The 26,978-nt window shown below is 41.8% G+C and overlaps 1 long non-coding RNA gene across 2 annotated transcripts in view; it reads right to left on the bottom strand.

Moving 5' to 3' along the window:
* Positions 1–26,480, bottom strand: part of LOC140688593 (uncharacterized) — a 44,132-nt gene extending 17,652 nt beyond the window's left edge. For both annotated transcript variants that reach the window (XR_012063291.1, XR_012063290.1), the window contains exons 1-2: positions 26,389–26,480; positions 20,164–20,279 (exon numbers count right to left, since the gene is read on the bottom strand). This is a non-coding gene — a long non-coding RNA (uncharacterized lncRNA). The remainder of the gene's footprint in view (positions 1–20,163; positions 20,280–26,388) is intronic.
* Positions 26,481–26,978: the final 498 nt, after the last annotated feature.

The following is a 26,978-nucleotide window of genomic DNA, read 5'->3' as shown; positions in this document are numbered from 1 at the left end:
AGAGTAAAAATTACCATTTACCTGAATCCAGTATTTGTTCTTAATTTTCACCTCATTCTGGCTTTTCACTTTTCCAAGTGAGCTTCTTAAAGATACAAGGGGCTCTTTCACATATCTGTTTGCATGTCCCTCTTTCTATCTTTGATGCATGTCCTTTAGAACATGACTTCATCAGATAATTCACATTTTAGTAACTCTGCTCCAGTTGGGGAGAGTTGAAAATACAGACAGGAAGTAAGAATATGTGTAATCAGCTAGTATTTTTCTCTCCCAGAAAGTGAATATACATATCCAGCATCCGAAAAAATATACACAAATTAGCCAATATGATAACTGCTATAGAGAACGTAGGATCAGTACGAAACTGAGAAACATAAAAGTGAATTTTTTTTATCATTGCTACCTCTCAGAAGGTTTCTGGAGACACAACTGGTAACAAACAGGAGGCACAGAGAAAGAGGCAAGAGTCTGAATACTGATGGAGTCAGGGAAATCTACATGGTAGGATGTGGTGTCCATACGGATCACATGCTTAGTGATGCCTTCATCAGACAGCTCAGAGGAACCAGGTCATCTATTAAACAGTGTATATTTCTTTCTCAAAGTTGTTTATTCCAAGATGATATAATCATGTTTCCCCAAGGTTCCTGTCACTACAATTCTACCGATCAAGTTTTCCTGTTTATTACAGTCAATTATGGAATCTTACTGTTTTCTCATCCTCATGAAAGGCAAATTTATCAGCCAGTAGAGTCAGGAGATGTCATACAGTGCCTTTTGCAGATGTGAATTTTGAATAGATTCATGTATGTACTGATTTCCTCATTCAGTAATTCAACAAGTGATATCTGTGTATTTGATTCCTTGGGCGTGCTAGAATGACAATATCATTGCCCTCGCTTAGCTTAGAGTCTAAGAAGAAAAACAAATATTTCACAGATACTTGTGCAATGAATTTCAGTTGTCATCAATGGTTTGAGGAAAAGGTAATTATGCTATGAGTAGATTTGGTAAGAGGATCCAAGCTCATCTGAGGGATATGTGAGCTGACCCAGCTGATGGATGAATAGAGTTAGCCGGGAAAAGGGAAAGGGGACACCATAGTATGAAGGGCTAGCTATGAGAAGGTCCAGAAGGGAGCACAGAATATTTTAGAACTGATAGAAGACTCATGCAATTACAGAATAAGGATGAGTTGCAGAACAAGGCATGAGAAATTCTCAAAAAGTAGAGAGGTATCATACCACGGAAGGCCTTTCAGCTTATGTAAGAGCATTTGACATTCACTCTAATGATAATTGGAAGGTATTTTAAGAATTTTAAGCAAGAAAACATCTTGAATGGATTTATTCCAAAAAATATATATATTTCTTTGGTGACTGAGCACACACAGATGTGAGAGAGATCTACTGGGAAGCAACTGCAAGAGGCCAGAGGAGGCATGATGCTAAGATGTGGATAGAGTGGCAGTAATGGAACAGTTTATATGTTGACCGTAGGGTGACAGAGAGTGACAGAGAGGACAGCAACTATTGGAAAGTGAGTAAGAAGGAGAAGTGATGAGATCTGAGATCTGCTTGATTTTATTTATATTGGGTAGGCTAAAGAGCTATTGATAGAAGAAAGGAGAATGCAAACAGAAAGTATGGTTGGGCAGAGAAGAGTTCACATGGATGTGGCAAATTGAAGAGAGAGGGATGAAAGAAAGATTTTGAGGTTGAGCACCATGTGTGTCACACACACACACATACACACACACACACACACAAATCTCTCCCTTTCTCTCACCCACTCTCTTTCTTTCTCCTTCTCTCCATCTCTTCCTTTCTCTCTTCTCTCTCTCATGCACATATATACACACATCTTGTGCAAAAGACAAGTTGATTTTTAAAATATTTTTTCATGACTTGGTGTGGTTTTGAGAAATTTAAGTAAAGACTTAAGTTGACTAAGTTTTTTTTAAATTAAAATCTTGCTGAAACTGGACTGTTCGGGCAACTCCATTTTATTCAGGTTACAAAGAGGACTGAGTGATTGATTTGACTTAAATTTTTAGGGAGAGAAGATTGTCAAGCACAATACTCAGGTTTCTTACTTCAATAATTGTAAGGATGATATTTGCTGAGAAAAATATGAAAATATTTGAAAAGCTCTCGCTCCACCTCACACTCCCTGCATTTTAACTTCTTTGTGTGTCATTTTTGTGCTCTGTATTAGAAAAACTATAACCATATGTTTTCTCTCATGATTTTCTGTATAATAGCTTCTCACAATGATGTCACTTTGTTTCCTTTTTTTTTAACTTAATCACCAAAGTGCTTTTCACTGTATTGTATCAGACAAGTTTTGAAGACTTCTGTTCAGAAATATGTTTCTTTGATTGCATCGCTATTTCCTCCTGTCCTTCATTTAAAAAGCTTTTTTTCTTTTAAGGCACAACCTTCATGTGTCATCTTCTAATCACTTGCCTGGACTCACTAAATTTCAGTGACAGTGTCATCACTGCATTTACATTCTTATGTCAAATTTCAAATTCATTCTTTAGACCCCAAGTACTCAGTACACTGATATAGATAATCACTCTTTTAGTTCCTTTTTTATTTCCTTTTTTCCTTTTTTTTTTGGCAACAAAATATACTGAGTGTCTGCTATGTACTAGACATTTTCTGACCACTAGTATTATGAAAATGGACAAGGCTTCTTTTCATAAATTAGTGTCCTAGTTGGAAGGGAAGACATAGAAGGAAAATAAACATGAATACTGTGGGTGAAGATATGTGGTATTGAGATAAATAAAACAGACTGATATCATGGTGACTTGAAAGCTACTTTGGCTTCTCTGGGAGGTGACATTTAAGATGATAATGGAATAAGAAGCCATATCACACCCTGTGAAGCCCATGAGGGGTAACATTCCAGGTAGAGGAAATAGGTCTAAGGCAAGAATGAGATTGGGTTGTGTAAGGAAGAAAAAAAGGACCAAAATGACTGAGCCTTAATGGGAAAGGGAGGAGTGATCAGAGATAAGAGCTTTGTGGGCAAGGGCCAGGGGGTGAGTGTTTGCCCAAACGGAATGGCGCATCCTGAGAACAGTTTGAGCAGATAAGTGGTATAATCTGAATTACTCTTTTAAAACGTCCATGTACTGGCATTTTTGGGAGGATGACTCGAACACGGACATATGGAGAAGCAGGAGGTCAGTAGATGTTTGTCTTGAGAGTCCAGGGAAAAGATGGTTAATTCTTGATTTCGAATGATAGTGGATATTTCGAGGAGTGAACCAATTTGAAAAATACTTCAGAGGAACAATGGATGAGACTCATTTGAGGGACCGTGGTGGGCTGAGTAAAAGAGAGGTTAACAAGGAGGGCCCCTCGATTCTCTACTTGAACAATTGAGTAGATGGGGGCGTCTTTCTCCCAAAGGGGTGGGGGAACTTTTTTTTCATGAAAAATTAGAAGTTGCCTTTTTCTGTTTTGGCCAGGTAAAGTTTGAGACGGCTATTAGATATTTATGTAGAATTTTTAAGCATCAGTTGGAGAATCTAGTCTGGAGTTTGGGGAAAGCCCGGGATAGAGACGAAGGATTTGCAGGTCATTTTAGAGACGCAGAGCAGAGCTCTGAGGATAACAAAGGTCACCCAGGTCACCCACGAAGAGGGAACAGAGATGAGGAGGGAAAGATCTAGAAGAGGCGCAGAAGCCTGGAGAGACAGAGGTTAATGAGGTAAAAGAAAACCCTAGTTAGAGGACAGTATGTTCTCACTGTGGAAGCTGAAGGAAAAACAAAGTGATATTTTGAAGAGAAGGGATCTTTTAATAGCTGATTGCTGCTGATGGGTCAAATAATATAAAAACAGAAACGTAAGTATCAGCACGTGCCCCATGGGACATAAACAATGCTCTAAACAGATCATCTTGTACCTTCTATTTAAACATTTTTTATTGATTTATAATCATTTTACAATGTTGTGTCACATTCCAGTGTTCAGCGCAATTTTTCAGTTATACATGAACATATATATATATTCATTGTCACATTTTTTTCTCTGTGTCTTGTATCTTTATGGGAAAATTGCTCAGCACTTCCCTGTGTGTACGAAATACCTATTTTCCTGGACTCAAGTTCTACCCCATTGCTGGTTTAATTAATTTTTGTTGTTGTTGTCATTCACCAGAATCACCTAGAAGGTAATCCTCAGGATGGTAATTCTGCTCAGGGTAGTAATGGTCCTTCTCAGCTTCTCCTGTTCCTTTGATCTGTGCTCCTGGGCAAATCCACAGAAATGAAGAGCAGCCGGTAGGACTGGCAAGTCAATGCAGATAAGAAGAATCTACTCAGGCCTCCTGGAGAACAGTCACATTTGGGAATCACAAGATTTGGAGTCAGACAGAATCAGGAGTGAGACCCATTTCTGACATTTACTGTGAGCCCAGGGGTCAGATGGCTACGTCTCTCTAAGATCAGATCCTTGAATGGGAGGCAGGGTCAATGAAACCTATCTCATAGGGCATATGTGCAGACAAAACGAGGTAATAAAGGGTAAGTGCTTAGCACGGTCCCTGGCACATGGTCAGTGCTTCATAAACACCAACTACTACCAACAAAAATTATGACTGCACTTTCAGAGCTGGCCCGTGAAAGGTGGGAGAACAGAAACTGGATCAGAAAAAGCACAAAGGTGCTGTGCAAGGTGCAATGATATGGACAAATATAGGAGAACGGGGTAGAAATCCGTTTTGAATCGAACAGAGGTCACTCAAGGGCCAACTAGCCATCCTGTTTAGTGACATCGTTTCTCGGTAAAACCGCAGGAGAGATGTGGGCTTGCCTCCAAACCGTCAGAACAAAACTCCTGGTAAAACTCACTTCTCGTGGGATTGAAGAACGCCTGCTCCGTAAGCAGCCCTCCTGGAGCCGTCTGTACCGTATTTACAGGTCAGCGGCAGCCCCCCCGAGTTCCCTCACCACGTGCTCCATCCGCAGCTTTAATTTAGCTCTCTTTCCTTTCTCCTTGTTTCCTCTCCACATTGTCTAAGTGCTAATAATAATAATTCAATTTAATAACACCCATCCTCACAGAGTACTCTAGCCCATCCGGTCCTCAAGGACACCTAACCCTTCCCGGGCTCACCTCTCAGCTTCTTTATCACACTTGAAGCACATCATAAACTACGTCTTCCCCAGACCTTGTCATAAAGGGTGAGGCCGACATTGCAAGAATGAAGTCAGGGAAGTACAACCTTGAACTGGTTTATCTCCTCTCCTCCCCTCTTCTCTTTGACCCGTGCTTTTCCTTTGCAAACAGAAAGAGGAAAAACTTAAACTTGTGTTCCCACTGGGACTTCCTGGGATGGCTCACTGTCTGTTTGGCAATTGAAGCCTGATCGCAGATGAGTGATGCTCGGCATTGACAGCTGCCTCAACAGTCATTAGTTTGCTAATAGAAATTGCTTTTTGATGATGCAGGTCAGGGTGATGGCCTCCAGTTTGTGGGTAAAGAAATTGAAACATGAAACGTTAAATGTCTTCTACCCAGTGATGGAGCTGAGGATATTAAGTGAGGGAAAGGACCCACTCAGCTGGCATTTAGCTCTCTGAAAACTTTAGCTTCTTGAAATGTATGAAAAGAAAAGGAAAAAATGTATATAACGTTTATGAACAGGCAAAATAATTATAATAATATGTGGTTAGAAACACTCCTGCATTTGATGAACACAATTGTGCTAGATTCATTTGTTCTCAGTTGACACAATTTTAACAACATTGTATATTTTGCCTCCTAGTACATTAAAAAAAAAACCTTTAAAGCCAGAAATGGTTTTAAATACTAGCTGAAAATTATTAAGTACAAATTATAGGATGGACATTATTGTTGTTAAATCTTTAATTTCATTATTTGGATCATTTATTTTTACCACATTACGGGTGAGAAAACTAGGACCTTGAGGGGATAACTCACTTAAACAAAGTCACACAGCAGTTTGAAGGAAAAGACAGAATGTAACTTCTGTATCTATAACATCTTACTCCATCTGAAAAAAAAAAGACACCACCTACCACATGAAATTGCTCTGAGATCGTGTCTGAATGTATAATAAAGAGTTAGAAAGATAAACAGGAAAGATCCTATTTTTGCAGAAATTCCTAGGAAAGGGGCACAATGTTAAGCTGTCATCAGTGTCTTAATGAAGATTAATTGACAGTGAGAAACTGGTCAGGCTGGGCAGAGAACTAGACGAAGACAGGCAGCGTTCCTAACCACCATAGAGCACCGAAGCCTCCACTCTGAGTTTTCATTAATTTCTTTTTTTATCAGGGTCCAGTCTGTAAAACCAGACTGTAGATGTTAGACTCTGTAATTCTCAGTGCCGCCCTCTCTTGACATCCTTCTGCAGAGCGGCACACACACTGCCCAGCCTAGGACCACTAGCTGGTGCATAAGGATGACCTTGCCAGGCATTTGGAAGAGGTCCCACCAAATGGGTGTAAGATTGGGAACTAGCTACTGGAGTCTTCAGGACTTTCACACTTTCTCCTCTCAGTTGCACTGATTTCTCTATTAGTGATTTTTAAAACATTTTTTTATTGAGTTATAGTCATTTTACAACGTTGTGTTAAATTCCAGTGTAGAGCACAATTTTTCAGTTATATATGAACGTACATATATTCATTGTCACATTTTTTTCGCTGTGAGCTACAAGATCTTGTATATATTTCCCTGTGCTATACAGTATAATCTTGTTTATCTATTCTACATATGCCTGTCAGTATCTACAAATTTTGAACCCCCAGTCTGTCCCTTCCCACCCTCCGCCCTCTTGGCAACCACAAGTTTGTATTCTATGTCTATGAGTCTGTTTCTGTTTTGTATTTATGTTTTTTTTTCAGATTCCACATATGAGAGATCTCATATTGTATTTTTCTTTCTCTTTCTGGCTTACTTCACTTAGAATGACATTCTCCAGGGACATCCATGTTGCTGCAAATGGCGTTATGTTGACATTTTTATGGCTGCATAGTATTCCATTGTATAAATATACCACATCTTCTTTATCCAGTCATCTGTCGATGGACATTTAGGCTGTTTCCATGCCTTGGCTGTTGCAAATAGTGCTGCTATAGTGATTTCTACCTTTGGAAATCTTATGTTGTTTTGCTTTCTACCACTATATCCTATAGTGACAGCGGACCTGGCAACTTTTGCTGAAAACTTATCTGTCTTCATTGAAAAGGAACTGATCATAATTCACTCTGAAGAGCAGGAAGCAAACATGTCTATACGTTTTGTAGTGGAGGCTGTGATTCTATGGTATGCAGCCCAGACCTTCTCCTTTTAAGGAGCAAAGTACTATTTCTTCCAGGTTGTGGGAATATTGGCAGCTGACAGCTCAGAGGTGAACTCTTCTATGAGAATTGCTTTGACCAGAAGAGAATCACCTTTACTGAGGTCACACTCTTTCCTGAGAGCATCCCACATTCAGTGACCGAGTCACATGAGTAGATAAAACAATGGCTGCCTTGTCTCCATGTGGAAGGCTTCTGAAAGGCCATTTCAGGCCAGGAGTTCTCATCAAATTGTCAAACTGCCTTTGTTGTGTGTGCATAAAAGTTATCTTCATCCTCTACCCAATTCTGCATCCTTTAGTCTCTCATAAGGGTGGTTTCTGGAATCCTGGAATTGGAATATATCCAGTATGACCTTGCATTTCTTGCCTGGTAGACCTGATTCATCGTTTTTATCTCAGAACTTGCTTCCCACTTGGTTTTGGTACAACAGAGGACTGTATCCTGAGTAGCTCTGTACTGGACCAAGGGAGCCTCTTTGGAACAGAAGGTGTGGCAACACATAGACGACCACAAATGGGATCTGATGGTCATATCATATTCCACGCCACCCAGATGATGCCAATCTCCTAGAATGAGCTGTAAATGAGGCACCAGCCTGGTGGTGATAACCCTGTGAGGAAGGCATGCCATCTTCCAGGTCCCATCGAGGATCCCTACTGTTTATAAGACATCAAGGATTCCAACAGTTTATATCATGGGTCTGGCACCCAAGACACAGAGCTAGGAGGGGCCCACTGACTATCAGCTTCAGTGGTTCATTTGGGGAATGTGTGCTTCCCATCTCCAAAACTGGGGGCTCTACAAGATTAGAGGTCCTAGTTCCTGGAAAGAGAAGCCTTCTAACGGGGGAAAGGGGGGAAGCATGAATACCATTGAACTTTAAGCTACGTCTCCCACCCCATCACCTCAGCTTCATTGTTTCACGAGACCAGCAGGAAGGCAAAGTGAGAGTTATGCATCCTACCAGGAAGTGATGGGAATGCTGTTACACTATGCAGAATAGAACGCGTTGGACACACACTTGGAAAATGTCTTGGTGTCACTTGGCTTAACTTTGGTGAGTATCCATGGCCATTTAAGACCCGCACTAATGGGAGCTCCAGCTCATCCCACTAAGCTTGATTTTGCATTTCCACGGGCAAAGAGACCCATCAGAATCCAAGAGGAGCTTATTACACACAGTGCATCTGACAGTAACAAGGGATTAACTAGCCTAAATTGTAGCGGATGCTGCGATAACGCTGCCCAGATCCCTACCCTTTAAGACAGAGGAGCTCATTCCTCCAGCTGCTGGGACTGTTGGCTGTTGACAGCCCCCAGCTTAGTAGCTCCCCTGGAATTCCCCAGTGCTAAAGAGGACCATCTCATGCAAGCATACTTTCTCATCTCAGAGACTTATCTAGTGACTGATTGATGTATATCCCACAGCTGTTATCTCCTGAGAGCACTCCCCAATAAATTTGATGTTTGCCAGTCATTGTCTCAGAGTTTATTTCCAGAGGATCTCAACCCTGTATACCTATATATCTCTACCTGTCCAGGGAGAATTGAATTAAAACCAGACAAAATGAAGCCAACAAACAGAAAGCAGTACCTTCACCCTCCAAAAAGAAGTTTTAACATGGAAGGAGTTTCCAAGAATCTCTGCTTTCCCAGAGGGAGAAATATGTGGGGAAGGAAATACTTTCAGGAGGCCATTAAATCATACTTATGCTTTGCCACTCTAAGTGTAATTCAAGGTCTAGCAACACCAGCCTCACCGGGGAGTTTGTGAAAAATGCAAACTTCCTAACCCCATCCCAGACCTACTGAATCACCATATGCATTTCACAGAATTCCCCAGGTGTTTGGTGTATATATCCAAGTTTGAAAAGAACTGCTGTAGAACAGGACTTTTTAATTTTTTTTGAATTGCATATTCTTATCATTAAAAAAAATTGAGCATGTACTCCTAATATTTCTATTATAGATAATGATATAACATAATATTTATTGTTTATTATATATGGTAATATATAATATAAAAGCTATATAATATTTATCATTTATAATGATACTGTGTACAATTATACTAATATGTCATAAGCATTGAAAAAACATTCACAAATTCAGAGACTAAGAGGAATAAGGCCAAACTTTTATGGGCAATAGTCACAGTTTCCTCCCACTCCTCCCTCAGGAGATTGTCACATCCATCCACCTTGGATGTGCGTTCTCCATATTGGCGATGTCTGCTCCATGTGCAGACACTTCTCATCCTGTGCATTAGGTAGAGTCTTAGGAGAGAGAACAATGGGAGTATCAAGATTAGGAAAAGCCAGGTAACCCCACTCCTGGGCATATATCCAGAAGGAACCCTACTTCAAAAAGACACCTGCACCCCAATGTTCATAGCAGCACTATTTACAGTAGCCAAGACATGGAAACAGCCTAAATGTTCATCAACAGATGACTGGATAAAAAAGTTGTGGTATATTTATACAATGGAATACTACTCAGCCATAAAAACGACAACATAATGCCATTTGCAGCAACATGGATGTCCCTGGAGAATGTCATTCTAAGTGAAGTAAGCCAGAAAGAGAAAGAAAAATAACATAGGAGATCACTCATATGTGGACTATCTATAAAGGAAAAAAAAAGAAGACAATGAACTTAAATATAAAACAGAACAGACTCACAGACATAGAATACAAACTTGCGGTTGCCAGTAGGGAGGGGGGTGGGAAGGGACAAACTGGGAGTTCGAGATTGGTAGAAACTGACAGGTAAATATAGAATAGATAAACAAGTACTGTTTGGCACAGGGAAATATATACAAGATCTTCTGGTAGCTCATGGTGAAAAAGAATATGAATATATGTATATTCATGTATGACTGAGAAATTGTGCTGTACACCAGAAATTGACACAACATTGTAAACTGACTGTAACTCAATAAAATTAAAAAAAAAACAAAACAGGGATTGTTTTCTCTGCGGACTGGGAATGGGAAGAAAATTAGAGTGTCTTGAATCATCCGAGTGGTGACAGCAACTAAAAAGGCCACCATCTCAAATCGCCTGGCAGATTCCAGGGAGAGAGGAAGCCTCTCGTCCGTTCTGCGTTCTGTGAGATTCCGGTCCAAGATGCTCACCAAACCTGTCCATTTTTTTCACATGGGATGCTTGCTATTTGCAGGTATCTGATTGAATTTCCAGCAGCTGCTTAGCAGGTCATTTCATTTGTCAGGTAGACGAAGGTAATGAGAATTTATCAGCCCCCAGTGGAGATTCACAGCTGATCTGTCACCACACATTTCTATAAATATTGCTCTTATTTACCCAGGATGCATTTCAAATTAGCAGGCGATTATACACACATACTTTATGCAATATATATACCTACATATATGCGTATAAAAATGTTTGACACTCACACATACAATACATACACAAACCAGGGTTTACAGCTCTGTTCCTCATTTTTCTGGCACATCAAGATGGACCAATGGTACAGTGAGGCCGGAAGCGCCTCATTTGACATCCTCAATGATAATTGCATTAATGCCCAGGCTTCGGAGATTGGTATGGAATCTGATCAGGACCCCTGGTGTGGGAGCTGAGCTCTATTGTTCTACAAGGAAGAAAGCACCCTATAATTTCACTGAAAGTGGAAGGGCAGCAAAGTGATATTATTTAGAATCTGCTCAAAGTAATAGTCCCTGTGTCAGCTGCCTGGTGAGCCTTTCTGTCAGCCGTGGAAGGTTGCTTGGGACTGAGAAAAAAAAAGTCTCTCTCCAAATGCAAGATAATTAAAATATTTGAGTGAGTTAGGAACAGGGCGGGGGTCTCAGGAAGGCAAGCAAGAGGCTTTGCTTTCCAACAAAGGAAGTGATGTAGGAACTGGCAGCAGCAATAGCCGAGGTGGTTCAGTGTTCTGAGCGGTGGGCAGAGGGCATGGTTCCAGAATGTCTGAGCTGGGTGGCAAGGTGAGCTGTCGCTGGCGAAACATTTCCTCAAACCAAGGTCTTTTATAATTTATTTTTTATTGAAGTCTAGTTGATGTACAATATTATATGTTATAGGCGTACAAATAGTGATTCTCAGTTTTAAAGATTATACTCCATTTATAGTTATTATAAAATATTGGCTATGTTCCCTGCATGGTACAGTTTTTCCTTATAGCTTGTTTTATACGTAGTCGTTTGTGCCTCTTAATCTCCTACCCTTGTATTCCCCTCTCCCAACCCTGTCCCCACTGGTAGCCACTAGTTTGTCCTCTGTATCTATGAGTCTGCTTCTTTTTTGTTATCTTCACTAGCTTGTATTTTTTTTAATATCCAACGTTTTTATTTATTTATTTTTAACATTATTTTATTGAGTTATAGTCAGTTTACAATGTTGTGTCAAATTCCAGTGTAGAGCACAATTTTTCAGTTATACATGAACATATATATATATATTCATTGTCACATTTTTTTTGCTGTGAACCACCACAAGATCCTGTATATATTTCCCTGTGCTACACAGTATAATCTTGTTTATCTATTCTACATTTTGTAGTTTGTATTTTTTAGATTACAAAACATCCCATTAGGGATGTATGGGGGGAATAAAGCTTTTTCACCCACGATGTCTCCTCAAGTTCACTCTGTCCATCCTTCTTAACTCGATACACAAGAAAATGGTAATAAACCTACAAATAAGAGAATCCATGGAAATGAAAATGAAGATCTGTTAGCTTTATTGGATTTTTCTCTAACTCTGCCTCTCTGTGTTCAGAGACCCATCAGTAGCATCCTTTCTCCAGTATCCACACCCGAATGTTCTTCTCACACCTGTAGCCACTGCTTCTGGTTTAGAACTTTTTATTTCCAAATCCAGGCAGCCTCCTAGCCCTGATTAAAGTGTATGGATTTATATCACCCACCACAGCACTTCTGTCCTCTCCCACCACTGTTCTATAATTTGAAATGAAGCTGCTGAGGAAAGAGCACTGCATTTGCAAATGGCAGGGAGATGGGTGACTTCCATTTCTGACCCTCATTACCCATTAATCTTAGACCTGGATATGCTACAGAATCAGACAGATCTGGTTCAAATCTGAGATCTTTTCCTTTGTTGTAGAATCTTGGGCAAATGACTTATCTCTCTAAACCTCACTTTCCTCATCTTCAAATGGAGATAATACTCATTGCACTAATTATACCATGGAACCAAGTAAAATCCCATACATGTGGTCTGTAGGAGAGCAGCTAGGATGCTCTAAGTGGCAACATAGATAAATGACAGTTTTGATAAATTTTATGTTAAGCACCCGACCCAGAGCCCAACACCTCATGAACGCCCTGTCGGTTTTATTCCTTATTCTTTTTCTGAAGTATGTCTTGAGTACTTTCTTGACATTCAGACAACAGCTTTAATTCTGGACACAGTGATGACTGCTTTACTGAGTTTCCATGGCCAACCCTGGACTAGGTCAGAATCTCAGGCCTCCATCCTGCCCAGTATTTTTCTAGCTCCGTTTCCCACAATGAACTAGTGACTTAGAGGCATACCTCACTGAATCTTAATATTTGAACCACAAGGAACCCTATAAGACTTTTTCCATGCGTTAACCATCAGTTCTGTGTGTGCATGTGTGTGTGTGTGTGTGTGTGTGTGTGTGGCTGACTGATGCTGAGAGGTCATGGGAGTTCTACATTAAAAAGAAAAATTAATCCTCCTCTTCATACTGGTCCTATTACTTTCCTGGGGCTTTCATAACAAATTCAATGAGCCTGGTAGCTCGAAACAACATAAATTTATTATTTTATTGTTCTAGAGGCCTGAAGTCTGAAATCAAGGTGTTGGCATGGACGTGCTCCCCCTGAAGGTTTTAGGGGAGGAGACTTCTTGTCTCTTTCAGCTTCTAGTTGCTCCCAGAAACCCTTAGCTTCCTTGGCGTCTTCGCTCTAATCTCTATCAATCACCCTGATCACATTGCTGCTTCCTCTTCATGTGTCCCCCTGTCTTCTCTTCCGTATCTTCTAAGGGCACCTCTTATTGTATTTAAGGCACATCCCGCTAATCCAAGATAATCTCCCTCATCTCAAGATCCTTAACTTAATTACACAGACAAATACCCTTTTTCCAATTAAGGTCACATTCATAGGTTCTGGGATTTAGGAAAAGGACATATCATTCTGCAGGTCACTAATCTATTCACTATACTAGAGAAAGGAGGAAAAAATGGACATAGATCCCCCACATTGGAGATTTATACCTTGTCTAAAGGCTTAGCTCCTCCCCACCCCTGCAAAAAAACACACGGGCAGCTGGAATACACTTTCCCTTCTCAGCCCTCAGGTTTGACTCTGTGGAAGGATCAGACTGCAGAGGTGCCATTTAAAAAGCTGTATAAAATCACCTCCCAGGTGAAATAATCAAGGTATTAATTGACCTCTCTGTTGATTTGTTTCCTCTACGAATACTTCACACAAGGGCTTGTTTTTCTGGTTTAAGGCCGTCGATCCTAATTTGCCCACACTCTGATCACCCGAAATAATTTCTTTCCTTATTCCTCACCTATTTCCAGCATTTATGTTCGGTTATCACACCCCCCACCCACTGTCATCATTGCTCTAGGCTGGATGTATGAAGTTCTTTGAATAATATTTCTCTGTAGGTCATATCCTCTAATCCTTTTATCATTTTTGGATCCTCTCCAACTTATCAATTACTCCTTCTAAAACAAGCAGCCGAAATGCTACAAGAAGTGCTCGGCACCTTGTTTTTAAACAGAGAGAGAACGGATGTTCACAAAGAAGTCGGGGGATTTTCAGAAACACAGTCTGGAATTAAATCACACGCATTAAGTCAGCCTTTTCCCAGCGCGTTATGCACTCTTCCACTGCCTCAGTAACTGCATCAATGTCTTCCAACCGTCAGGGGAAATGGAGAAAACAGACGGTTCTGGGTGGATTAGTTACGTTTAAAAATAATAGTAGCTGTCATGTATGCCATACCCACCACGCGCTACGGCATGCACTTTGTGTGTGCTTGTTACCTTGCGGAATTCGCATCCCCTCAGTTGCACAGATGAGAAGGCAAAGGCTGAGAGGACACAGGAGCTTTGCGGCTGTCTGCACAACTGCGGAATCGTGATGCTAGGGTTCAGTCCCTGGTTTGGTTGCGGAATCTGTGGTCCATGATACCACACCTCAGTCAGACGCCGGGTCACGTGTTAAACCCTCAGTGAAACACTAAGCATACTACCTCATTTAAAGGCTAGTTTCCTGAATATTCAGTTTGATGGCTGGATTCAGCGATTTGATTTTCTCCAAAATGATTTGCTTGTCTGGATTTGGCCTTTGAACCAAGACTAACCTTTCTAAAGGGTCATTACCTTAAAAGGTCATTTAATCTATACCCATGCCTTGAGGGTGCCATTCAGGAAGGTAATTCTTCAATGTCAATAAAGAGTTCTCTTTGCAACTTTAACTCTGTTTCTTTTCAAAACTGTTCTGCAGAAGTTTGCAGTGGATCTACTTAAAACGGGTTTCTATCAAGTCAATATATACAACTCGATCATCTATTCTACTCAGTCCTGATCTGGGTTCTATAAGTTTTGCAAGGAAAAAAATTTATATATATATATATATATATATACACACACACACACACACATACACACACACACACACATGTGTGTATATATATATATAAAACTTTTGATAAAGAAATAGGTCTTACAGAAGATAAGGCTCAAGAAAATATAGATGGGAAATACTCAGATAGTCTATGATCCAGTTACTGCATAAACTGGGGATTTATAAACCTGTTTAATCAAAAATAGCTGAGAGGTTTAAAACCTGCATTCCAAGCTGATACCAGACCAACTGGATCATATTCTCAAAGGTTGAGGCCTGGGGCTTGGTGGTTAAACAACAACAACAACAAAACAACAACTTCACATAATTATTACTATCAGTTATACTCGTGACCAGACTGTTGGCAGAATACACGAACGTTGGTATTAACAAGCATAATATCTTACTGCTATTTAGTGTTTTCCAGTTTTCAAAGTAATTTTCCATCAACCACTATTTCATTTGACCTTTGCAATCAACCAAAATGTTCTGTAGACCAACTGACAGAGTCAAGTAGCATATGATAACACTAAAGCTCATGGTACTGAACCCTTAGTCAGTAGCCCCTACCCTCAGTCACCTGGGTAGTAACTGGTAGAGCTGGGCTGCAGGTAGCCCAGCTCTGAGTCCTTCCCAGGCAATGAAGCTGGCAGCCTTCGATGGGAAAAGATGTAAGCTAGGAAGGAAAAAAACCCTCCTTGGGAAGAAATAAAGAAAACTGAATTGGGCTCCAGCCCTGCTTCTCACTAGCTACGTGGTCTTTAACAATTCAACTTGTCTTTCCGGGCCTTGTACTGGGAAGAACATAAGCGCTGGACTCCCACCGCCTTTGGTCCCAATCTTGGTTCTGTCACAATAGCTCAGGTACCGTGGACAAGTTACTTCATCTCTCTGTGCCTTGTCATCCTCACCTGGAAAACGGGCTACTGTGAAGCTTAAATGTGTGGATATATGTAATCTACAATGTGTGCGTGCGTGCGCATGCACACACGCGCACACGTCGAGAGAGAGAACAGTACAACAGTTTCTATAAAGTCCTGAATGTCCCATTATTTCTCGTTTAGAGAAATTTCTCGTTTAGAGAAATTAATCAGGTAAGTGCAAAGTTTGATTAGGCATAGATTTTTTTAACACTGACTCTTAGAAGAGAGTCTTACACAGTGAAATCACATATGATGAACAGTTTAGAAATGAGAAGCGCTGATACAATCATCATTTCCCTACTTTCAGGAAAAATACATTTAATGATAGTTGGCATTTAGAGGTTACGTAACGTGTGCCGGCCGCTGCGCTAAATGTCCGACATGCTTTATCTCCCTTAATCCGCAACACAATCCCATGACCTGTGAACACGCTTTCATCCTTATTTTACAGATAAGGAAGCTGAAAGGTAGGAAAGCTAAGTAAATTGTCAGGGTGGGGAGTAGGATGGCGGGGACTAGCCCGCAGGTCACTGGTATCCAGAACATGCTCTCTTTCATTCCCTCCCAACACCCCCTCCACCCACACCCACCCGCAGTCTTCAGCACCATCTATTAGCTACACAAACTCTATCATCACATCAACCCCTTTCTCAGACCAGCCCTTCCTAGAACTGAGCCACGTGCCCCAAATTATTCCCCCTTCACAATGAAACTGTCATTTTCTGTTTTCAGCCAGGTAATGTATGCAGAGAAATCTGACTATGTAATTTCCAGCAAGGACGGCTTCACAGGAAGAAAGATAATCTTTACATTTCTGGGGGAATTTATTTTCTTAAGAGTTGGTTAACTGAATGACATCTTTACTCAGTGGTGTGTTAGGCTGTGAAAAGATGAAATAGAGGATGTGGCCTGGATTAGGGAGATACTGTGAGGGAAAGACCCTTGTGTAGCCCTTGACAGAGCCTGTGGGTGCAGGTTTAAAAGAGGCCACAGCCATATTCCAAGGATTCACGTATTTGAAAGTGAAAAACTGAATGTGCCCAAGTAAGACTGGTGTTTGGAGGACAAGACGCTCTTTCATCATTTTATTAAAGAAGCCACAAAAAGATGGCAGGAAGGGGGACCGCATGTCCTTTCTCCCGAGCTGCCTGCTCAGCCTCCTTCCCATTTTATTAAATCCAAGAAAGAAGCATTGTCCTTTGCTTGACAGCAAACGGCCATACAACATTGGCTTCGTCTCCTCCGAAAGTCAGCACTAAGGTGTTCTCTATAGCATGGTATTTACAGATTAAAAAACGGTGACATTTCCAGGATAAAGACAGCCAGCTCTGTGGTAGGATCAGCTGCCTGGAAACCCACTTCAGTTAGAAATGACTGTTTTTCCAGTTGCCCCATCACCTGTTTTTCTGTAGAAAAGGTTTTTTTCCTTTTTTGGAGAAATCTATAGATTCCCTTTAAAGTACTCTGTCCCACAAACACATAGCAAGCCTGGCAGGGAGCCTGAAGAGAAGGGGAGGGGTCTCTCCTATTCACAACATCCTGGAGGGGGTCCAGGGGAGGAGGCAGAACTCTGAGTCTCTTCATCTCTCTGCACACCAATGGGCTGTCACCCAGAAATGCCTTTGAGAGTCTCCTCTGTGAAGCCAAATTTGGCTCTGACCTCAAGAAGTTGACACTTTGAAGTAAACACAAAGAAAGGTAACTAACAATTCCAGAGTCAGTTGGAGGGTGATACTGAATGTAGGTGGTAACATGAGTAACATTACTACCCTGATCGTTCTACCCGCTAAACAGTGTATATACGTGTGAGTGTGTGCTGTGCGTATGTGAGTATGCATACAGTTTATACATGAATTTGCATTATACATACACATATGTGTGTGTATATATATAATCTCCTTTACGACAATACTGTTTCTATCAGCACCTGATGACATGAAGATTAGGGAGGGCTTTCCCAAGTACATTTACCTAGTAAGTGAGTCGTGGAGAAATCTCCAGACCCCACTTTGTCAGACTCCAGAGCACATGTTTTTAATACCTCCTAATAGCAGAGTGAATAAAACAAGTGTTTAAGGGAAAAAATAAAAACAAGAATCACTAGAGGCTGCAATGATCTATGGAAATCAAGAGGTGCGACTGGACAGGTCCTTGACAAATGGGCAGGGTCAAGATCAAAGGGCAGCAGAAAGCCAGGCATGGGATGGATTAAATAGTGTGAACAACTGTGCCCAGATGACAATGCGGGTGGGGGCACAATGGGAAGATTTTGATTAGAAGGTGATCTTAGGGTTTAGATCTCATCCTGGGGGCACTGGAAAGTCACAGAATATTCTCAAGTAAGACACATGACACAATATCCTTTCCTAATAAGAAACTGTCTCCTGAAGGCTTCTTTTAAATGTGGTCATCTATTGCAGTTGCGTTACAAATGAACGCATGGTGCAAGAGTCCTTATATTTTAGAGACATAGATTGAAATATTTAAGGATAAAATAGGAGGATGTTTAGCGTTTGCTTTAAAAAAACAAATCCACTGTGTGCATTGGGGGAAGAGGGGTAGGAGTGAAAACCAACCTGGCTTCATGTTGGAAGCGTCTAAAACTGGTCTGCGGGTTCATGGAGGTTCGTGATACTGTTCCACTTGCACATGTCTTAAGATTTTTCCATAATAGTAAATTAAATAAGAATCATTAGCAACTTAAGTGCTGCTTTAAATGGTGAGTATAAAATAAAACAGAAGATAATAAAGCTACCTGTGAATTTTTGATACTGTGAAATAAAACATCAATGAATTTTCCTAAAAAAAAAAAGTGAGCTTGGTTTCAGGAACAGCTCTAAAGTCACTTCCCATTATGTTATTAACTTAGAAAAGTACGTCTGGTAATAGCGATGCCTTACACGCATATAATCCTTTGCTTCAAAGTATTTCACATGCATCATTTTGTATGATGTTCATAGGAATCCTGAGAGTAATTGGGCTCCCAGCGTGAAACGCGTCCTACTTGGCATCGAGTGAGAGGATTCTGGTGGGGACTTTTAAATATCTTGCTTTGACCTCCGAAGTTCCCACGGCAGTTGAAAATTTAGCAGAGACAGAAAGCAACGACAAAAGAATGGTGATTGTCATTGTGTCGAAGGAGGTGCAAAGACCCAAACGCATCAACAAAAGTCTGAAAATAAGAATCCCAGCCTCTACTTTGTCCACAGAAGGCCCTCAATGAACGCGCTCTGACAAGCGAGTGACCCATTTTCTTAACCTTGTACAGTTAAAATCGCCAACTACACGAGTCCCATATTCAAGCCTGCTGAGATGGTTTCACATACCTGTAATAAACACATTCCAAGCGCTTACAAGGGGTCAGTTTTAATCTCTTCCTGATAGTTTCAAAAAGTTTACCTTATCTTTTGTTTTTGCCTTGCCTTGTGCATTTCGGACTCGTATGAAAAAGAAGACAAAGACTAGAATGAATGATGAACCCACCCAGCTTGGTAGGTCTAGAAAGAGTCTGAGGATTATGGAGCCGAAAACACCTTTTGTTTTACACACGTTTTTTTCAGTACATCCTTCCTTCTCTTTTCTGTTTCCAAACCCATTTTCCCCAGGTACTGAGAGCTAACAAGAGGTAGTAGAATTTACTGAGAAGAACAAGAATTTGAATTCCTTAAACCACACTGATGCCAACAATTTTGTTCTTGGGCAAGTGTCTCTGGGTTTTATACTCTTCATTTTACGTTGTGTTAAAACCTTGGTCATTTAATATGAGATTAGTTGCTACATCTACTCTTAAATGCCATATGTGAACACCTCCGAGTTTGTGAGGCTGGTCTAGGTCTAAAGAGTTATTTTCAAGACCCAAACAAATGAAGCTCAAATGGTAGAATTCAACCACCATGTTTGATAGTGGAGGCGGAGGTAGGGTACCAGGTGCCCTTGTGTGCAGAGTCCCTTATGTCACAATGTGTTATGCCCTGTTCCAGATCTGATAGGCCAGAAAGGTATCTGTGACATAAGAAGTCAAAATTAAAACGCAGCTCACTCATTAAGCTGTCCTGATGGCAAACTTGCTGGCCTGTTTCCATGCATTGCCAAACATTATTTTGGTGTTTTAGAGGTTTGGTCAGTAGGCCATTAAATGCTTTGAGCTCCATTTTCCTTCTCTATAAAAACAGTATGACACTGATGACTAGTGGGCTGTTATATTTATGTCAGCATGAATAATGTAGTAAAAGTGATAACAATCATATAATGGTCATATTTTATATGATCGTTACTTACCATGGTGTAATTAATGTATCCTATCTTCATTATTTAATATGGGCCTCCTGCCCTGTTTCATGTAGACAGCTGTTTACGTGGGGACCCAGATGCTAACAGTGTCTTGTCTGCCATAGCTGAAGAGAGAGGTGGGAAAGGAAGCCATTCAGCAAATGTATTCCTGATGCCTTCTCTTCCCCCCACAGCCGGTTTCTAGGATGCTGTGCTTTGGAATAACGTTGGCTACAGATGCTACAACAGATTCTGCAAAAATATGATGGCCAGCCCGTGATGAATGTGTGTATGCCGGGGACATCACCACATTACTCGTGGAGTGTGTACTGAAATTCTTATCTTACAAGAAATGTCTTCAGGCTTGGGAAGTGACTTGCCCCAAGACTCAAAACCAGGAAGGGGCAAAACCAATACTGGCCCCAGTTCATTCCATGGGTGAGCCCTTCTGACACTCCACCGCTTCCCTTGCTTGCAACAGTGCCTTGGTAGGAAGCCAGGAGAGAGCAACTGGTTTTGTAACTAAATCAGGTAAATAGCATGGATCATCATTACACTTGGAGCCTTGAATTAATTTACACTTTGAGCAAAATTGAAAGTCAGGTGATAAAAAACATGAGATGGAAACATTGAGAAAGTCGCTCAACATAGGAGGTGGCTACCTGGGACGGCTGCATCCCAGCATGCGTGGGGATGCTCAGAGCAGCCTTGGATTCCCACCTCTGCATCGAGCTCTGTATCTGGTGGTGGACACTCCCCACCTCATCATCACTGCTGACAAGGGGCTCACCACTCCTTTGAAAACGGTGAGTTGTGGCATTGATGGACCCCGCCCTACCCTGACCCCACCCTGCTTTCCCCATCCCCCTCACTGCAGGCATATTCGTGTGAGGAGGCTGACTGGCCAATATAATGGGCCTGCTGAGACTGTGATGCAGGAAAAAAACCGGGGCTGTTTGTGTTAGGACTTCCTTTCCTTTTCCATTTTTGATTAAGCTCTCGCTTTGAGCATCAAAAAGGATGTCGTTTCCCTGGCAGCAGATCTGTCGAGCAGTTGCTAATGAGGCCACTACAGCGAGCGTTCTTTCTGGAGAGACGTGTGGGAATAAGCAAGTCTTGCACTGCTCCTCAAGTGCGCGCTTTGCCCAAATCTGTCCCCTTAGTTCTCCAGTTTAGAGATTTATAGAATCATAAGGCTCCACCAGCAAGCCTTAGCTATTAAGCATCCTGGGGGGAGATCTTAGCTGGTGGAGAGAAGGTATTGAGTCTGATGGGCCCAGGGGCCCAGAGAGACCCACTGAGGCCGTGTGAAGATCAGGGGGACACCTCAAATGCAAGGGGACTTGCTAAACACCAGTATTCTTTGGACCTTCACCCACACTCAGACTTCTACCCTCCGTATAAGGGTCTGTGTGTGTGCATGTGTGTGCGTGTGCATGTGTGTGTGCATGTGTGGATGGCAGGAATAGGGCAATGGACAGGTCGATAATGATGGCAGAAGAGACGAAGCCCATCATTTGGAATGTCTGTTCCTTTAGGTGAATGCCAAGTTGTTGGGGAGGGGGTGGCAATTAGAGGTGTTTCTTAGTTGTATCAAAAACAAACTAGCTTCTATAATTTAAGACATATATTCATACTGGCTAGCTCAGAGAGTCTCCAGGGTATGCAACCCAGAAGCATACACAAAGCCATACCACAGAACTGGCCCCATGGAGACATCCTGGTACCTCTGCCAGGCAAAAATACCATGGAAGCCAGGTCTGGATGCTCCTGTTAGAACCTTTAGGAAGTGGTAGGGACTCCAGGTGGGGTCCAGTTCTTTAAATTACCACCCCCCAATTCATAGTCCATCCCCTGAGACTGACTGACAGACAGGAGGGGGCCCTAGCTGCAAAGGAGGCTGGAGTATTGGGTACCTGCCTCCTACCAAGCGTGAAAAGGTAGGGAGCACAGCACCATGGCTTGAAAAGTGTGCTCAGTCGCTGGAAGACCTCAAAACTGACAAATACCTGTGTGAATCGGAATCTGCGCAGGAGAAATTGCAAGCAGGAATGGGATTAAAAGGAACTACGAGACAAGTAAACCCTTGAGGATGGAAATAAACTGACAGAAAACTAGAAGGGTACCAGGGACTATGATTAGAAGTCAAGCAAGACAGTTGGATGATCTATTCTGGGAATCAAGGATGCTGCTAGGTGGTGTTAAAACAAGTACTGAGAGATGCTGGGAGACACACTAGGAGCAGCTAGCTAATTAAGGTCCTACTCTATCGGATCCCTAGGCCAGGCCCTTCTTGATTTAGGGGCAAGGTGGATCTGCGTATTTTCAGTCTTTCTTTGGTTTTGTGACGTTTTTGTCTGGTCTTCATAGGGGCCAAAAGAAACGAACAGATCTTAACGTTCATTTATTCAACAAAATAATCGTGCACATGCAAAGTGCCAGGCACACGGTCTAGGCACTAGAGGTAATGGAGAGGGGTGAAACACCATCCCTATCTTCAGTGTGTCTGCAGTCTACGGAGAACAGATGCAAAACAGTGGGGCAGGTCAAGATGGGGCGGAAGCAACAACTGCTATTCTTTTGTCTGATCTTTTCTTCCATCATAGGTTTTATCCCAACTGGAACTTACACATTCCTTTGATTATGTATTTGTATAAAGATCTCTGTCCCGCTGGAATGTACTGGAAACGAGGGCAGAGATTTCTGTTCACCACTCGATATTCTTTGTCTAGTATAAAGTAGATGCTAATAAGTTTGTGCTGATAGAGTGAATTAGTGGATGGCGATGAACTGTGAATTGCGCCTTCCCGGTTGAGTGTTACTAGGTGGACGTTAGATGATGGAGAGGTGGAGGGAATCCTAGAAAGAAGGCCAGTGTTGCTTAGGGCACAGAAGTAAAAGGCTTCGGTAAGGCCAGAATCTATAAATCACTTGGTGCTGTCGAAATATAAATACTTAAGCCAATTAAGATGTCTATGAGGTTGGAAGCCAACAGAGGTCAGATATGAAAGGCCTTTACATTAGTTTCCTGATTCTGTGTATTCTGTCTGGATTTTCTCATAGCTTCCATGGATCAAGAATCCAGGCATGGCATGGTTGGTCCCTCTACTCATGGTCTCACAAGGCTGCAATCAAGAGGGTGAGTCTGGGGTCCCATCTGAGACTTGGAATCTTCTTCCAAGCATGTGTGTTTGTTGGAAAACTTCATTTCCTGCCAGCTACAAAACTCATGATGGCTTGCTTCTTCGAGGCCAGAGGGAGAGTCTCTCTCATCAGGAAGGACCAATCTGTCTTTTAGAGACTCTTCAACTGATTAAGTCAGGCTCACCCTCATGAAATTTCCCATTGATATGTAGTGTAAGTTAATCATGAGAGTGACATCTGCCACATTCATAGGTGCCAGACACATTTGGGGAGGGAAGGGGGTCAGGCAGGCCAGGGCACAGAAGTTTGAGGTCTATCTTAGAATTCTGCCTACCACAACACTGAACATTGTACAAAGGGGCTTGTCATCTCTCCCAAGGCATGGGGAGTCACCAAAAGGTTATGAGAAGTGGGATGATGAGAGCATACTGTTTCTCTGTGAATCAGGGGCATGGATGATGGATTTTAGAGGGCCTGTATTTGGTGGACAAGATACTAGACTGTGGCAGAGATCTAAGTGTAAGATGATGGGGCAGTGGGAGTGAATGCTGCCACTGTCTACCCGCCACTCAGACCAGAAGCGTAGACCTCATTCCTGATTTCTCTACTTGTCTTACTATCCACATTCAAGCCATCAGCAAGTCGTATCAACTATAAGTCTCACATATGGAAAGAATGTATAACTCTCTCCATGGCTATCCCTTAGCCAAAGCTGCCATCATCTCTACCATTCACATTCATTCTTCATATCTTTTAAAATATAGTTTAGATTTATGTTACTATCCTTCCCATGGGTTCCCATTGCACTGAAGTGAATTAAAACTCTTTACCATATCTCACTGGGTCCTTTCCTCTGCTTATCTTTCAGACACAATGTTAGGCTCTGAAACCACTATGCTCCAGCTAAAGGCCCTTTGCTGTGTGCTAAATGGGTCGACAGTCCATCACCCCAGGGCCTTTGCTGCTGTGGTTCCTCCAGCTTGCACTGCTCCACCTCCAGACATTTGTAGCTGGCTCCCTCACATCATCCAGGGCTCAGCTACAATGTCACTCTGATAAAGAGGACAAGCAAGTTGGTTTTAATCGTAATACCTTATTTTATCATCATCATAAGGTATACACATACGGAATTAACTTCCTTTGTTTATGATTTGCTTCTCCCACTAAAAAGAAGTTCCAAGAGAGCATCTCCCTTTTCACTCATTGTCTCTAATATGTACACCTAAGGCTGATACATATCAGATTGTTTAATAGATATCTATTGAACAAGTATAGCATTGGAAGAAATCTTTAAATTATTTCCCCTTGAGGATTAACTGAATGCAATTGACAATGGAAATAAAACATGAAAAGTTCCTGGCTTCTTTAAATTTGGGTCACTGAAATTAAAAAAATAGAGAGAAAAGAACAGGATTTGGACAGAAGATAAAGGGTATAAGTGCAAACAGACAGACAATTAATGAGACCTATAAGAAAACCTTGTAAAGAGCTTTATGGAGTTTTCAGAAGGAAACTGATCAGGGATGCAGTGACTTACAATGCAGTGATCAGACTATGACACAGCCATTCTATTCAATATGAAGAACTTGCTGGTGACTTTGGGGGAGACATGCCTTTGTTATCTACAGAATCAAGCTGAAGGCTGGGCAAACTTCAAGTATCCCAAATACGAGTCATTTAATTAAGTAATCACTTGGTTTGAATACTCTGCGAGACCCAAGAGGTGTAGGATCTAGAGAGACACACCTCTGCCTGTAAGAACAAATGCCTTTAAACCATTCTCCTTGGTTTAACAAAGGAGTGAGTCTAACTATTCAAGGATTATGGAGTGATTTCTGTTCTTGCTGAGGGTGGGTAGATCTTTTATCTGAGATTTTCATGCCCAGCATGTTTTCCTCCAAATGTTTTTCTTGCCTTTCTGAAAGGCCATGTTTATTTAAAGGAAAATCTAATCTGTCTGTGCCTGATGCTTTTCCATTTAGCTCAGCCAAATGTTTTTTTCCTAAGAATTGCGTGCTGATCGAGTGGTGCTGTTGCTTGTCAGATGTGAAAGTCACACTTACACGGTGAAAAATCTCCTGACCCTTCCAAAAAGCATGAATTCAGTTTGAGAGGGGCCACCCCAGGGAGTCTGTCCCAGGTTACGGGCTTAGGAGAAGTGAAATGGTGTCGCGTGCCCTCTCACTAGAGGCCAGCACTGAAAAGGAGCGGGCGCTGGAGAATGCTCACCCCTATGGCAGGGCTCTGTTTTATTCCCCGGTCCACCATTCATTCAGCAAGTTGATGTGTTTCAACTTTTCTTCCTGGGTGAGTACCACTGATAGACTGACTGCCTGGGGTGTTGAGACACAAAGTGTTCCTCAATGAGGAACAGAAAATATTGGTGGAGTGTTTGGGTCAGATCACAGGGCCCGTCTCCCCACTTGAATTCACACCCAGCCCACCAAGGAGAATCCTGGGCTGGGGAGGATGCAGCTGCCCAAGCCTGGTTTAAACAGAAGAGAGGAATGTGGATGTGGATGGAGTCTTGTTGTTGTGTGTAGATTTGTTTTTGCTTTCCATCTTGACTCCTCACTAAGAAACACTGCATTCGGGGGACAGTGACTAACCCCTTTGCTGGCCTCCCCTGAACACCAGCAGAGGTTGGAGGATGCTGACGCCCTGCTCCCCGGGTCACAGGGGCCTTCCGGGCTGCAGCGATGGTGGCTCTCCCTCCAATGCAGTCTTCCTATGACACTCACCTCTGCGCCCTGGATACCCGGCAGTTCCCCAGTCCATTCGCTTCGTTCTCTGCCTCCCAGTATCAGAAAGAATGTATGGCATCATGCCCGTTTTCTTGCTCTCTTTTCTTGCCTAGCCTCCAGGGTTGCCTGTCTCCATGCCCACCAAACAGAGTAAACCACTCTGATCGTTGAGCAATCCGGGTCTCACCTGCGCCCTTGACAGCTGTTACTTTTTAGGAATTAAACTAAAATCTGTATCAGAGGTTTATGTCTTGGATTACGTGAGAAAAACAAAAACACTTAGCACAGTCATTCTACTGAAAGGATTCGGTGAATGATGACTTTTAGAGTAATGATGTCCTATTACTTCCATTTTCCATTCATCTTCTTCCTCACCTCATTTTACTTTCCATCCAATGATATAAATTAGCTGCATCTGCATGGGATGATTGGGAGATAGAGTTCTCATTGCCTACAATTCCAAAAGAACAAAGGGGCACCTAGCGCTGTGGCCATGGTGATACTGGCATAAAATTCATGCCTATAGTATCCCCTGGGTTAATTTACCTCACCTTGTCTGATTTTTAATGTAAGATTCATTGAACTGTAAGGGTCTCCCACTTTTTCCAGGAAATGCTTGCCTATAAATTTACATTTCTCCCCCTAGAATCCATCAGGTATCAGCATTTTAATATTTCATGTACTGCAACCATACCTTCAGGACACGCGATTTGTTTACATAGCAAATGAGCTATTGGGAATTCCTTTCAGGAGAAGTTTTCATTCTTTGAATAATTCTAATGATGGCTGAGTTTCTAGAAAAATCTTCATGAGGTTTTGTATTATTCATGGAAGAAACTCTACCTCCCAGTTTATTGAACGCCCAGATCCCTTTCCAAGTAAACTCACAGTAAAATGTCTTGAGACATTGGTATAAAAAATATGGCCACAATATGG

This window comes from Vicugna pacos, chromosome 23, assembly GCF_048564905.1.
Source record: "Vicugna pacos chromosome 23, VicPac4, whole genome shotgun sequence".
NCBI lineage: Eukaryota > Metazoa > Chordata > Mammalia > Artiodactyla > Camelidae > Vicugna > Vicugna pacos.
This window is presented reverse-complemented; position numbering and strand designations above follow the sequence as displayed.